Below are 16642 nucleotides of genomic sequence, written 5' to 3'. Positions count from 1 at the left end.
CAGGAGAGGCACCAAGGGGCTTGTGTGGGACTAAGGATGGTTTGAACAGAGTCTTAAAGACTCTTCAGAGTAGAAAATTTGATGGCAGTTGACATGCATAGAATAGTTATCTCAGTACTTATTGTAGATGCTGAAAAGTACTAGAAAAAAGAAACAAAGTCATTTTCATTCATTCATTAATTCAATAAAAATTATTTTTGAGTCTTTATTGTGTATAATGCCACTTTGTTATAGTGCTTGGAATGATTCAGAGAGAATCAGGGTCCTTTTTCTTTAAGGGAGGAGCTGTGGGGACATAGTGGTTAAGGCATTTGGCTGCTAACCATAAGTCAGTGGTTCAAGCCCACCGATGCTCCGCAGAAGAATGCTTCTGTAAAGACTTACAGCCTTGGAAACCCAATGGGGGCAGGTACGAGTCGGAATCGACTTGATAACATTGAGTTTTGTTTGTTTTTCTTTAAGGATTGGAAATATTAAGTATCTACTAACTGTGAAGGAGCTGTGGTGGCATAGTGCCTGAGGCACTTGACTGCTAACCAGAAGGCTGGTAGTTCAAACCCACCAGTCACTCCTCGGAAGTAGGGTTGGGCAATCTACTTCCGTAGTGATACAACCTTGGAAACCCAAAGAGGGGTCTCTATGAGTCGGGGCACATAGCAACAACAACAATAACTATGACTAGGTCATACCTTCAGAATGCTTACAAACATATTTTTGAATTAATAAAAGAAATAAATATCATTAATTGTGTTTGCTATAAAACCCAAAACCAAACCCACTGTTGTCAAGTTGACTCCCACTCATAACAACCCTATAGAACTGCCCCGTAGTTTCCAAGGCTGCAAATCTTTACAGAAGCAGACTGCCACAACTTCCTCCCACAGAGAAGCTGGTGGTTTCAAACCTCCGAATTTTGGTTAGTATCTGAGCACTTTAACTACTGCACAACTAGGGCTCCTGCTTATGGGGCATATTGAATTCAAGCCTTTCATGCAAAGAGTCAACCAGCTTTTTTTCTTTTTTATGGAAATTTCCAGTCCAGTCCTCCCAATTGGATTTCATTGTGTCAGATTCATACCCTGACTTATCTACTGAATCTTCTCCAGCTCCATGGTGACAAGAGGGAAAAATATTTGGGCCAACATTTGGGAACACTTGCCTCATATAAATTCATTAAGCACAGTTCTTCTAGATTGTAAAGTGCATGTTTTCATTGACAGAAACTGTTAACCTTCATGCTTTTAGCTACTTAAACTTTTAATCAAAATGTCATTATAGAAGAACAATTTGATGTTTAAAGAATATTTTCAGGTTTTAAAGTAATTCTGATTTTTCAAAATGGGAAGACATACTAGCTTGTGGGTAAGGACTTTTACAATGAAGATTGTTAGGGTAAGTTTGACAACTGTCTATTTATTTAGTTTGGTTTGTTTTCTATTTAGTCACAAAAAGGGAGACATAAAGATCAGCTCCCAAAAGTAAAAACATATTCTACATAATAATAATGATAAGTATAAAATACATTCTTTTCAGTTATGTTAAATGAGTTAATACATATATAATTTTTAAAAATTGTGCTTTGGGTACAAAATTTACAAAGCAGATTTGTTCTACATTCAACAGTTCATGCACATTTGATTTCATGGCCCCCATTACAATGCCCAACCATAAAAAGCTCTCCTCCCCTCTCCTCCCTGTGTCTGGCCCTTCTCTGTGCCCTTCTTATGTATACGTTCCTGTCTGTCCAGCTTGCCCTCTATGTGAATGCTACTACCCCTCTGGTGTCTCATGGTTGATTGCTCTAAGGGGTGTATCTCCCTAGGGTAGGTGGTTGCATCTCCCTGGGGTAGGTGTTCTGAGTGTAGGTGTTTCTACTGTGGGCCTGAAAGCCAGTCCACAGAAGTAAGTCCATTTCTATGCCTGAAGGATAACCCGGGGCCATAATCTCAGGGGTTCTACCAATCTCTATCTGACCAGTAATTCTGGTCATTGTACACATGTAATTTTTAGAAGAGTGCCTAGTATATTGTAAGTACTCAAATGTTGGCTATTACTATTATTATGTTGAGATTGATATTAAGATAGCAAATGTTGTTGTTGTTAGGTGCCGTTGAGTCGGCCCCAACTCATAGCGACCCCTCCTTGGGTTTCCAAGGCAGTATAGATAGCAAATAGTCATTATTATATGAGATTATATTTTATTATTGTTGTTGTTAGTAGATGCCTTTGAGCTGGTTCTGACTCATAGTGACCCTGTGTACAACAGAATGAAACATTGCCCGGTCCTGTGCTATCCTCACAATCATTGCTAACCTTGAGTCCACTGTTGCAGCCACTGTGTCAATCTATCACATTGATGGTTTTCCTCTTTTTTGCCAACTCTCTGCTTTACCAAGCATGATATCCTTCTCCAGGGACTGGTCTTTCCTGATAACATGATCAAAGAACGAGAGACAAAGTCTCACCATCCTTGCTTCTAAGGAGCATTTCAGCCGTACTTCTTCCAAGACAGATTTGTTTGTTCTTCTGGCAGTACATGTATATTCAATATTGCTCACCAGCTCCCTAATTCAAATGCATCAATTTTTCTTTGGTCTTCCTTATTCATTGTCCATCTTTCACATGCATATGAGGTGATTGAAAATATCATGGCTTGGGTGAGGTGCACCTTAGTCTTCAAAGTGATATCTTAGCTCTCTAATACTTTAAAGAGGCCCTTTGCAGCAGATTTGCCCAATGCATTATGTTGTTTCCTGTAGTATTTCATTATTGTGTATTACATGCCAGGAACTGTGCTGAGCATTAGAATCCACTTTATCAGTGTTCTCTCTGTTCAATGAGCATGAAACCTTAAGATGTTCAGTTTTTAGTGTCTAGGATTACTTGTTTTTATTTTTTATTTTAAGAGTTGTTTTACATTCAACATAACATGTACATTTAGTTTCATTCCCCATTTACCATGTTCAACCCTAACCCAGTCTCCTCCACTCCCTACCCTGTAACCCTCCTCCTGTGCCCCTCATATTTATGCACTCCTGTTTGTCCTGGCATTTCCTAGTTTGAATATTGGTCCTTTGGTGTCCCATGGTCTATTGCTTTAAGGGATGTATTACCATAGAGTATGTGGGTGCGTCATCCTGGGTTGAGTGGTCTGCATGTAACAAGTTACATCTTAACTATTGGGCTGAAAGCCTGCTCTAGGACTACTTTTGAGTAAGTCTAGCATCTCCGCTGAATTTTACTCCTGCTGTTTCAATATGGGAAGGAGAATGTGTTTCATGCATGAGTTTCTTCAGATCTCTGTTCAAGTACACCCGTCATCACCTCGTGAGCTCCCTGTGTGCTAGGAGTAGGGTGTATATACAGTTTGTGGTCCCTGTGCTTCAGTGGTGGTGTCATTGTGTGCCGTGGAGTAGATCCCGACTCATAATGACACATGTGACAGAGTAGAACTGCCCCATAGGGTTTTCCTGGGAGCCGTCTTTACGTCAGGTCTTTCTCCTGTGGGCTGCTGGGTGGGTTTGAACCAACCATCTTTCTCTCAGCAGCTGAGAACTTACCTATTTGTTGTTGTTATGTGCCGTCGAGTCAGCCCTGACTCATAGCGACTCCTCCTTGGGTTTCCAAGGCAGTATCACTATGGAAGTAGATTGCCCCATCTTCCTTCCGAGGAGTGGCTGGTGGGTTTGAACTGCCAGCCTTTCTGGTTAGCAGTCAAGTGCCTTAGGCACTACGCTACCAGAGCTCCTATAATTAATAATATTAGTGGAGGAGACAAATATATAAACAAGTACTTGCATGTGCTGGGGTTACCAGTATGCTGTAGAAACCAAAGTAGGAAGCAGTCAACTGCCTGGAGAGAGGAAAAAAGGCCCCTCAGAGAGATGGTGTTTGATCAGGGTTTTAAAGGTGAATAGAAATTTCCACAATTTCTTTATATGCAAACAGAGGCAGTTGGACAGGATTCCTTTATGCTAAACTCCCATGAGTTTAATGTTCTAGCATCTTCAATAAGCAGAGATAGTGATCCCTTTGCATTTTGATTTCTGCCGCAGACCCCGTCTACACAATTCTAAGGCTTCTCAATCCACTGTGAAAGCATCCGTAGACTGTTTTGCTGTTTTGTTATCCTGCCAAATAACAGCTTTTAGTTTTCAGGACAAAGTATTCGTACATATAAAGCCTTCATACCAGCTTGATGTTTCACTTTCCATCAGGACATTTTAGCATCTGGTAGACAATAACCATGGACACATTTCAGGAATTTGAGTGATTTGGATTTGGTACAGAGAAAATAATAGCTTCGATTCTAATTTGAAATGCAGTTCAATGATTCTGAGCCAGAAGCTAGCCTTTCTTCTTCCAAGTGGTCTAAGATGCTCATTAGCTCTGGCTTTCATCCTGGGGTCTTTTTCTAATGAAGTTGGCTGAAAGTTTGCAGGACAGATGGGGTTGCTATCATTCATGGGGGTGTAGAGAGGAGCAGAGCTAAGAGAGATGGTAGAAGAGATACAAAACTCAATCTGAGTGATTATATATTTAGGCCCAATTCTGCCTCAACAATTCTTTGGTAATTGTATTAGTATTATCATTTTTTAAATAAAGCAACCACATGAAGGTGTATACAATTAAATGCACTTATTTTAAGTGTTCATTCTTTGAGTTTTAGCAAATTTTGATACCTGAGTAACTACTACCACAATCAAGATGTAAAATATCATCATTATCCCAAAATATCGTACCCTTTCCCAACCTTCCCCACTGAGCCTTAGACAACCTTTGGTGTGCTTTCACTCACTGTAGGTTAGCTTTGCCTTTTCTAGAATTTCATATGAATGGAATCATACAGTGTGTACTCTGTTGGGTCTGACATCTATTACTCAGCATAATGCTTTTGAGAATGATCCATGGCGTTGAGTGTATCAGTTCTTTAGTTTTTAATTGCTGGCTAGTGTAGCACTGTATGGAATATCACAATTCGTTTACCCATTTACCTGCACATTTGGGTTGTTTTCAGTTTTGGGTTCTTTAAACAGAGCTAAAGCTCCTATTCATATTCATGTACAAGTCTTTGTGTAGGCATGTATTTTCATTTCTTTTGAGCAAGTACATAGGAGTAAAATTTCTGAGTTGCATGATCTAAATTTAAATTTATGAGAAAAAGACAAATAGTTTTCCAAAATGGCTATGCCATTTTGTATCCCAACTGTTGTTGTTGTTATGTGCCATCGAGTCGGCCCTGACTCAAAGCGACCCCTCCTTGGGTTTCTGAGGCAGTATCACTATGGAAGTAGATTGCCCAACCTTCCTTCTGAAGAGTGGCTGGTGGGTTTGAACCTCCAGCCTCCTGGTTAGCAGTCAAATGCCTTAGGCACAATGCTACCAGAGTTCCTGTATCCCAACTAGCATTGTTACAGAGTTCTAGTTGCAAAAAAAAAAAAAAAAAAAAAAAGTTCCAACTGCTTTACATCCTTGTTGACCTATCTTTCCACTTTTAGCTGTTCAAGTAATAGGAGGTTGTTGTTTTTGTTAGTGGCTTAGAGTTGATTCTGACTCAGTGATCCCATGTGTGCAGAGTACAACTGCTCCACAAGGTTTCCAAAGCTGTGACCTTTCAGAAGCCTATTGTCAGGCTTTTCTTCTGATATGCTTCTGGGTGGATTTGAACCACCAACCTTTCAGCTAGTAGGTGTGTGTTTAACCCTTTGTGCTATGCAAGACTCCTCCTCAAATAGGTATGTTATAGTATTTCATTGCTGTTTTAATTTGCATTTCCCTGATGACTAATGGTATTGAATAACATTTCATGTGCTCATTGGTCATTCATATATTCTCATTTGTGGAATGTTTGTTGACATTTTTCTGCAGTGGTTTTGAAATCTTTGCAGAGTACCCTTGTAGAACAGTGGATGTAACATGGACTATGACAGTGGGTGGTGGAGGCTTGTGCTTAAAATTAGTTTTGGGTCAAGTTTCCATGGTTAAAGCAAAATTTGAAAGCCATTGGCTTAAAACAAAATTGTGAAATAGATTAGTTTGGCTTTTGCTGTTCCCATTCCTCTTTTCCTCACGGGCCTGCATAGTGGGTTGCAGTGTTGTGTTAGGTACTCTGGTGAGCACAAAGCCTAGATAGTAAGGTCCCTGGATTCAAGAAAGACTTTTAATAGAAAGAAATATGCCCAAACTCTGGAGTGACATGAATATATGTTCATTTCTAGATTCACCAGTTGTTAGTTCTGTAAACTTAGACAAATTTATTTTCATCTTGGAGCCCATAATTTTATCAGCTTTACAATGAGATTAGTGATCTCTAACTGGTAGATTTTCTGAGGATAAAATAAGAGAGTACATTGAAGTGTCTAGAAGTGTTCCCAGCATATACTAGCTAAGCACCAAAGGTTAGTTCTCTTTTCTTTATCTGTGAAATATGCTCTCTCCCCTTACTTTTCACTGTAGGATCTCAGGGTTCATCACTATGGCATTCTATCCTTCCCACCCTTCAGAGACTCTAGATTTAGATTAATTATGTCTCCATTGTTCCAACATTGACCTGTTCTGTATTCACTTCTCACAGTCTCACTACGGTCAAGTCAATTGTAACTCATAGTGACTCCTCCTTGGATTCCCAAGGCAGAATCTCTGGTAGCATAGTGCCCAAGGCACTTGACTGCTAACCAGAAGACTGGTAGTTCAAACCCACCAGCCATTCCTCGGAAGGAAGGTTGGGCAATCTACTTCCATAGTGATACTACCTCGGAAACCCAAGGAGGCTTGGCTATGAGTCAGGTCCGACTCCACGGCACATAACAACAATAACAACTATCTCTATGGAAGTAGATTGCTCAGTCTTCTTTCCGAGGAGTGGCTGGTGGGTTTGAACCACCAGTCTTCTGGTTAGCAGTCAAATGCTTTAGGCACTGTGCTACCACAGAGTGTGTAAATAGCTCATCTGAAAAATCACAATTTCTGTTAAAGTAAAATGGCAGATAATATTTCAAAATTTTCATGAGGACCTAATCTTCAAAAAATAGTATCAAGGGAAGAATGAGTAACGGCAATCTGAGGCGGCAGCTGGCTGATTAGAGTGGGTGGTGTTTTGGGTATGGTTGCCCTTTCCTAGAACCCCAAAAATCACATTACAAAAAGTGGTTTTCTCCATGGAATTTGCCTGCACTAGGACATTTTCAATTAGTTGATTCTTTTCAAGTTTTGCTCCCTTTTTTAGGAGGTCTTTCCCACTATCATATGTCCAGAGACATATGAATAACTTTATAGCCAAGTTATGATTCTTGTTTCTCTTAGAGTTTATGGTTTTATTGTTCTCCACTACTTGTTGATTGCTTATGATTTTCTGGCACATTCCATAAAGCTTTTAAGACTCAAGAAAACTGTAATTATTCTTTGTTGTTTTAGTAAAACTCTGACTAAGCAGGTAGACTTGATCTTGTTTGTCTGGATTGATGTTTTGGGAACCCATCTAACATTTAGGCTAACAAATTTGCCTGACAATCAAGTCTACCTCAAAGTTCTTGTGAAACCATAGAATAATAGAATATTACAGCTGGAAGGGCCCTAGGGAATAGCTAATCTAGCCCCATGTCCAGTTTTTAGATAAGATCATACATGTGGTAATTAAAAAGTAATTTCTTGCAGAATGTTGATATGTTTCATGGTCTTGGTGTTGACCTCAATCTTACTACTGTTGCGGATGTTCTGAGACAGCTCATTCATTTCTTTCTTGGATATCACTTATCATAATTAAATTCACAGTCCCAGGTTCTGGTTACTGCTGGCTTGTTGTGTTTTGTTAACTTGCCTTGGTTTTTCTATTGCCTTGGGAACTAGATAATTCTACAGAATACTAACATTATGCAAATAAAACCATGCTACCCATGATAAACCTCAGGCTCTAAGGTGAGCTTGATCTTTTTTTTTTTTTTTTCCCAAATCATCTTTAGGGATAAAAAAGCAACCCCCCCCCCCCAAAAAAAAATTAAATGCTTTTAGCTTCCATGAAATAGCTGTCCATGAATCAGTTCTTACTTTGCAATTTTATCCATTTTACAAACAAATTTTTTTTTCCCAAGATGATTGAAAAAGAATTGCCTCCAAACAGGGTAATTGGACTGACACATACCTAAGTTATCCCAATTGAATATTCCTGGAAAACACAATTCTGTTCCGAGAATAAAAAGTTGTAAGTGAAAATGCACAGAGTTTGGCACTTAACTGCTCTTCTCTGTCACATTGGGCAACTCATCATGGACCTCCCTAAAGTATCTCTAGTAGGAAGGGCGTTTTAACATTTCAGGGGGGAGGTTTGTTCCGTCTCCCCCTCACCAAGCTGGAAAAGGGCTTGGGTGTGCAGCTGAATCACCTAAATGTCTTATTAAAACTCAGATTTCTGGATCCCATTCCCAGAGTTTCTGATTCACGAGGCCTGGAGTGGTGTCTGAGATTTTGCCTTTCTAAAAAGTTCCCAGATAAAGCTAATGCTGCTGAGTGAGGGAACCACACTTTGAGAACCAGTGATTGGCCAATTCTGTTATTTTACAGAGGCATAGATAGAGAGGTTGAATTTTATTATTATAATGACATGTCCCAAGTTACATGCTAGCTCTGCTCAAGCCAGGGCTAGACTTCAAGTCAATGGACTTCAAGTCCATAGCATTTTGTACGTAAGGTAGCTTTAGAAAAAAAGAACCTATAAATCAGGAATCTTTTAGGCCACAGAAGTATGGCAGTAAATGGCAACAAAGCATTTTGGGCCAGCAAACATGCTCAGTAGAAGAGTAGAGTGAATCTAGCCTAAGGCAGGGGCTGTTTTTCTGTGAGTTATACTTTTAAGAATGATTTGCTTATTTTAGTTATCATATCTCTCCCAACTGGAATGTAAACTCTCAAATAACAATGTTATAGATTGGTTATGTCCCCTCAAAATATGTGTTGTGAATCCCCTACCAGAGGTTATAATTCCATTTGAGAATGAGTTGTATTTGTTATGTTGATGAGACAGTGATAGTGGAGAGTGTGTTCTGAGTCCCTCTCTTTTGAGCTATAAAAGGAGCAGAGTAATTAAGCAGAGAGGTGGGGGAGATAGGGGTCAAGCCACAGGAAGATCACTGAGAAACAGAAGCTCCAAAGAGGAAGACCTTCCCCTAGAGCTGAGAGAAAGCCTGCACCTAGAGCCAGCACTCTGAATTTGGACTTCTAGACATCTAAACTGTGAGGAAGAAAATGTTTGTTAAAGGCACCCGCTTGTGGTATTTATGTTATGGTAGCCTAGTGCCTAAGGCACTTGACTGCTAACCAGAAGGCTGGCGGTTCAAACCCACCAGCCACTCCTCGGAAGGAAGGTTGGGCAATCTACTTCCATAGTGATACTGCCTTGGAAACCCAAGGAGGGGTCACTATGAGTTGGGCCTGACTCGATGGCAAATAACAACAACAACAGATAACTCAGAGAAGCAGGGGTTTGCATTGCTTTTTACTACTGTATCCCCAGCTCCTATTCTGTGCCTGGCACATTGGAAGAACCCAATCAATATTTGTTCAATGAATGCATAAATTTATAATGAATGAGGCAGTATACTTACTGATCACTCAATCCTGCAAGTTGAAGGTTTTCCCCTGTGATTGGACGGTGTTGAAATAAGGCAAACTTGATATTTTTCTAATAGCCAGGAGTGAATCCTACAGCTATTCCAGACCAGATGGGCTTTTAACAAAAGGCTGCCCAGCTGTCAGGACTCCCAAACCAAAGCTTAGTGGCATGTCTGCACCAAGAGTGACCACCCCATTGACTGTCTTTTCAGATATAGATAAAAAACAAACAAACAAACAAAAAAACCCAAATTCACTGTCGTTGATTTGATTCAACTCATAACTACCCCTCCTTGGGTAGATTGCCCAGTTTTCCTTCCGAGGGGTGGCTTGTGGGTTTGAACTGCCAGCCTTCTGGTTAGTGGTCAAATAAATGCTTTAGGCACTACCCCACCAGAGCCTCCACAGATACCAAAGCTACATTTAACAATAATGAATAATTATTGAGCCTTTAGTATATGTAAAGACTGTTCTAAATGCTTTATATGCATTAATTCACTTAATCCGTAGAAGTCCTCTAGGAGGTCGTTAGCCTCATTTGGTAAATAAGGAAATTGGATCTATAGAGGTTAAGGATGCAGATGATAAGTGATAAGGCTGGGATTTAAACCCAGGCAGTCTGACTCCCTATGCCATGCTCTTAACCACCACATTGTCCTACCTTTCTGTGGCCTTGTGATCAGACTGAGAACCACACCCATCCTCCAGATAAAAGAGGAACTTTGAGGAACATCAAAACTGGGCTGTGATTTCACCCTCACTGGGCCATATTCACTGTCTAGAACCTACCTTGACTTGTTGTTGTTGTTGTGTGCCATCGAGTCGGACCCAACTCATAGCGACCCCTCCTTGGGTTTCCGAGGCAGTATCACAATGGAAGTAGATTGCCCCATCTTCCTTCCAAGGAGTGGCTGGTGGGTTTGAACCGCCAGCCTTCTGGTTAGCAGTCAAGTGCCTTAGCCATTATGCTACCAAAGCTCCCTTAGGGGAAAGTATTTTGGGACTAGAAGTATTTGGAGGGCTATAGCAGCGATTACTATGAAGTGCAATGAAGAACATATATATATATATATATATTCTGAGAAACATGTAATGGTTCTGAGATTGAAGTTTTCTTTGAAGTCCAGTGGTTAAGAGTCGAGAGAGAAGAATTTTTGTAACATGTTACCCATCTGTCTAGAAAGTGAATTTTCGGCAAACTTTCCTTTTGTGTTTGAAAGGAAAAAAAAAAAAGTGCAAAATGTAATGCATAGTTGAGTAAGAAAGTGTTTTGTAAACTTTTTTCTTTTAGAAGCATGTAGTAGACATCGAAGTTAACACTTGAGTTCTGATCTTATTTTGTCTCTTGATGTTGTCTGTGCAATTATATTAAATAAACCCAGAGAAAGATGTTCTTTGGTCTGGATATGTTGAATCCTGGACACCATTTTCTTACTAACTACTCTCTTTTGCTTATAAAAATGTCTTAAGCCACCATAATTATGTGAGTCAGTTTCTCTGTGGAAACCCAAAGGCCTTGCCCATAAGTGTGTAAAGGGCAGGGCTAGTGGTCTTCTCATCCCATCCATGGATTGTCTCTGGGTCCCCACACCCAGCATAGGTTCTCCTTATCATGATGCTTAATGCCCACCTGCCCTGTGCTGGCTTGTTGATGCCATGCAACTCTCATTGAAAATGGTTGGTGGAGTTCCTCTTCCTTCAACATGAGGCTCTGTGGTTTTCAAGTTAATAACTACTGGATTTGTTGGCCAATTGGTATATCAGTCAGCTGTTGGTGAATCGTGATGAGTAATAAACACCCTCCAAATCTCAGTGGCTTGCCATATGCATTTATGTTTTGCTCATGTTCCAGGAAGGCCAATGTACTCTCACAGGTCTGCTCCACATGACCTCTCATTACCACACCCAGACTGAACCAGAACCTCCTATCTGGGACATACTCTTGTGGCAAAGACAGAGCAAGATGCCAGGCCAGACCACAAACCATGTTTAAAATGTCTTCTCTTCTGACATGGCATATGGCATGTTGACTCATAGTTTATTGATCAAAACAAGTCACATGACCAATGCTGGGCATTATGCCATTTCCTGAGGGGTGGGGCATGAAGGGAGCAAATATTTGCAACTTACAATTCAGTTTACCCTAGTTCAGACATACCAATCTTTCTAACACCAGAGGTTTGGAGGGGAGTCCTTGGGTTTTCACTTGTCTCCAAAAGTCCACTATTTGAGTGGACATGTTTTCTGTTTTACTGTGAATTTTGATTGTGGTCATATTAATTCATATATTAGAGTCACAGACTTGTGGATTTAGAAAAACAATGTAGTTCAAGCAATCTAGTTTCAGCCTCACCAGAAAATTAATGGATTAATTCTATGAATTCTGTTAAAGTAGGTTGGATCTTAGAGAAATCTTGTTTCACTTCTAAACAGTAATATATATATTTAAGACACTCCTTTCAAAATTATAATTTCAAAGACCTTTTTGAAACAAAGACTGCTAATCTCTTTCTACTATTCAATTCTTCTTTTATGATAATATTATTGTTCTTAGTGTAAAACCCCCAATTTCAAGCTCAACATAAGACTTTCCTTAAATAAAGATTAAATTTTCAGCTTCTCTTGATGCTGTGGCATCTGTGGACTCGTGACTAGGTTCTGGCCAATCGTATGTAATTAATATAATGCAACTTTCTCCTTCCATTTCCTCCCATCTGTTGGCTGGAATAAAGGTGATGACTGGAGCTGGACCATGAGGTGACCTTGCTATACAGGCTACACACAGCACAATAGCAAGATTAAAAGAGCCTGGGTCTGTATCTTACTAATCCCAGGCCACTGTCTGCCAACTTTTATATAAGAGAGAAATGAGTTTCTACCGTTTTAATGGAAGACAAACACACACACACAATATATAGTTTGATCACCTACTGGATGCTCATGGCCTCACTATACCACCACTGCAGGGGTGTCTTGGATTTATCAAGGCTTGGATTTATCAAGAAGAACAGGGCTTACTGCTGCCTGAGGCAACTCAGTCCACTACTGGTCTGACTAACAGAAAGTTCCTCCAAATAGAGAACTGAAATGTACAGGTTTGAAGAAAAGAAGGCTTTTATTCCATCTCCACATCTTGTAAAGTTGACAAAAAGCCTCTTGAATATTATATCAGGTACACAAATAAATAAAATTTGCATCACGCAAAACACTCTGCTTGCTGTTGTCATTTTTACCTTTTTATCGTGAGACAGAGGAGACAATGTCCTAAGAGGCCCGTTGGGACCTCCTTGCCTAGCCCTGTGGGGATGAAGAGAGCAGGATGAATTACACATCCACTTTTTGGGTTTCACCATGAAGAATTTGATGTCATGATATCCGAAGCTATAATGCTACGTGCATACACATCTATGACTCTGGGCTTGGGACTGGTTCAGACTGGTTCAGTCATAGCTGACCAAGTGAAACCAGAACCGACTAAATTTTAAAAAATTTGGGTAATCTGATACATTAACTGGAATGGGAAAAATTATGGGTCAAAGCCCGGGAATGGGAGAGTTGGAAGAGGTGTAGTGAGCTCTTTCAGGAGCTTCATGCATGATATTGGATTATGGCAAGAACTCTGGTGGGAGGCACACATCCAAAGCAGTGCAGTTTGCCACCATCTTTGAGCCAGGCACCATTGTTTTTGACTCAGCTGGTCAAGAGATTTAGTTGCTCTGCAACCTGCACACTGCCCTTGTTTTCTAAGTTGTTGTTGTCATTAGCCATCAAGTTGTCTCTGACGTATAGCGACCCTATGCACTACAGAACGAAACACCACCCGGTCCTGATCCAGCTCCCTGATCCCTGCTATACTTGAGCCCATCGCTGCTGCCACCGTGCCAATCCACCTTGTTGAGGACCTTCCCCTCTTTCGTCGACCCTCCACCTTACCAAGCATGACATCCTTCTCCAGGGAATAGTTCTTTCTGACAACATGACCAAAGTATGTGGGACGAAGTCTGGCCATTCTCGCCTCCAAGGAACATTCCGGCTGCACTTCCTCCAGGACAGACTTGTTAGTTCTTTTAGCGGTCCACGGTGTTTTCAGCATTCTTCGCCAACACCACAGCTCAAAAGCATCAATTCTTCTTCAGTCTTCCTTATTCATTGTCCAGTTCTCACATGCATATGAGGCAATTGAAAATACCATAGCTTGTGTCAGGTACACCTTAGTCCTCAAGAGCATATCTTTGCTCTTCAGCACTGAAAGTGGTCCTTTGCAGCTGATTTGCCCAGCGCTATATATCGTCTGATGTCCTGACTGGTGCCTCTGTTGGCATCTATTGTAGAACCAAGCAAAGCGAAGTCTTTGACAATTTCAATCTTTTCTCCATTTATCATAATGCTGCTTATAGGTCCAGTTGTGAGGATTTTTGGTTTCTTTATATTGAAATCCTACTGCAGACTGTATTCTTCAGTCTTCATCAGTAAGTACTTTAAGTCATCCTCGCTTTCAGCAAAGTTGGGTCATCAGCATCCTGCAGGTTGTTAATGATTTTTCCTCCAATCCCGATTCCACATTCTTCTTCATATAGGATCGGCACAGTCAAATGCCTTTGCAGAGTCAATAAAACACAAGTAAACATCTTTCTGGTATTCTTTGCTTTGAGCCAAGATACATCTGACATCAGCAATGATATCCCTTGTTCTATGTCCTCTTCTGAATCCAGCTTGCATTTCTGGAAGTTCTCTGTCAATATACTGCTGCAACTGTTTTTGAATTATCATCAGTAAGATTTTACTTGCATGTGATATTAATCATATTGTTCAGTAATTTCCACATTCTGTGGGATCACCTTTCTTTGGAATGGGTACAAATGTAGATCTCTTCCAGGTGGTTGTCTTCCAAATCTCTTGGCATAACCAAGTGAGTGCCTCCAGTGGGGCATCTGTTTGTTGAAACATCTCAAAGGGTGTTCTGTCAATTCCTGGAGCCTTGTTCTTCACCAATTCTTTCAGTGCAGCTTTGACTTCTTCCTTCAATACCATTGGTTATTGAACATATGCCACCTCCTGGAATGGATGAAGATTGACCAGGTCGTTTTGGTACAGTGACGCTGTGTATTCCTTCTATCTTCTTTTGATGCTTGCTATAGAATTGGTGAAGAAGATTGTTTTTTAAGAGGGAGATTAAATTTCCAGCAGGGCTTTGACCCATACCTTTTCCCATTCTGATTCACCCATATTTTAAAACCTCAGGTCCATTCTGTGTCACTTTGTCAGCCATGACTTAACTGGTTCAAAGCCTTGCTATGATCTTTATGTTATAATTTCATAGAGTATTATACTTTATAAAATAAATATGGATGAGAAAAAATTTTCTCTATTAATGCTTTTGACTTAGATTATATTTTGTTTGATATTAATGTCAACACATTTGCTTCCTTTTTGACATATTTATTCAATATTCAGTCTTTGTTTCATTGTACTCAAGTTGTGTTACTTATAGCTGTATATAGAGATTTTTAAAGTCAATATGAGCTTTGTCTTTTAATGGAGAAATGTAACCTGTTTGCTCTGTTGTGATTACTGACAAATGTTTGCTATGCTTTACATTTTTTCTTTCTTTCCTGTCTGTACATGGGACTGTCTGGATCTTTGCACGTGTAAGAAAACACGGTGGGAAGGACAAGTGCAGCTCTTCTAAATCAAGTCTTCTCATAATTTCCCTAATGAAGTCTGGGTTCCCTCCTACTCTTTATAGATATTGATTGAATTTAGAACACTCATAGGACCACTCCACAGAGTGCTGGAGGTACTGTTAAAGCACTCAGCTGCTAGCCAAAAGTCGACAATTCAAACCACTAGCTGCTCTGTGGGAGAACAATGGAGCAATCTGCTTTCATAAAGGTTTGCAGCCTTAGAAACCATGTAGGGCAGTTCTAGTCTGTTCTATAGGGCCACTTTGAGATGGAATCTACTCAGCAGCAGTGGTTTTTGTCTGGAGTTTTGGTTTCGGCTGACTCCATGGTTGTCTGGAGAGGTATCCTCTTACACATATCTTGGCTTTGATTTTCTCTGGGCTTGTTTCTCCTTAGTCTAATATCATATGTTTTCCATCATTAGTAAATTCCTCAGATTTTTTGATTTACTAATGATATTCTTTATTATTTTCTACTGCTGTTATAATTTTATTCTTCATAATTTCTGCCCTGCATTTTATGGGATTCTGAGCAGGAGAAAAGGAAGCTGCATGGACTCAGTCTGCCACTTTGGTCCCAAAGGCCTTATTGCTGAACACTTTTTGGTTTTGAGAGGGCAACAGAGGATATCAGATTTTGAGTGTGTATGTATATATCTAGTGTTTTCTCTGTTGCAATAATCCTGGGTTTGATTTAACTTTTTGATATTTTGCCTTGATGAGATGGATGTCTTTTCCTCTTTTCTCTTACCTTCACTGACTTCTACTTTGAAGGTCAAGTCCAGTCAGTCAAGAAGAGATTATGAAGGATATTGTGTGTTCTTGCCCAGTCTGTACAGGGGATAGAAATTTGGAACCTCCCTATAGCATTATTAATTTTCATCATTACACTTAAAAACGTGGCTGGTTACCATTAAATGTGTTACTATTGTAATGAAGGACAATCAAAACGATTAGTCAACCATGCACTGTGTTGTTAAGAGATACAATTTTTAGGTGAGCTTGAAAATTCTCAAGGTTCTGGTTCACTGTCAGACATAATGTCCTCAAACTGGGAATTCTTAGATGGCACATTTTAAGGAGGGTTACTTAAGCTCTTTTGGGCTTCCTTATAGCATAGTTTCAGAGTCATTGTACTTATTACATTGTGGATGGCTCCCAGAGAGAGGAAGCAGAGGCTACCTCTATTCTACCTCTATTCTCTCTCTCTCTCTCTCTTTTTTTTTAAATTGTGATTTGGGTGAAAATTTACAGAACAAATTCACTTTCCATACAGCAGTTCACATACACTTTGTCTCATGACATTGACCACAATTTACCACAATGCAACAGCTCCCCTCCCACTTCCTTCCAATA

The sequence above is a fragment of the Orycteropus afer genome, unplaced genomic scaffold (genome assembly GCF_000298275.1).
Source record: "Orycteropus afer afer isolate SDZICR_OR568_19922 unplaced genomic scaffold, OryAfe1.0 scaffold00002, whole genome shotgun sequence".
NCBI classification, from domain to species: Eukaryota; Metazoa; Chordata; class Mammalia; order Tubulidentata; family Orycteropodidae; genus Orycteropus; species Orycteropus afer.
This window is presented reverse-complemented; position numbering follows the sequence as displayed.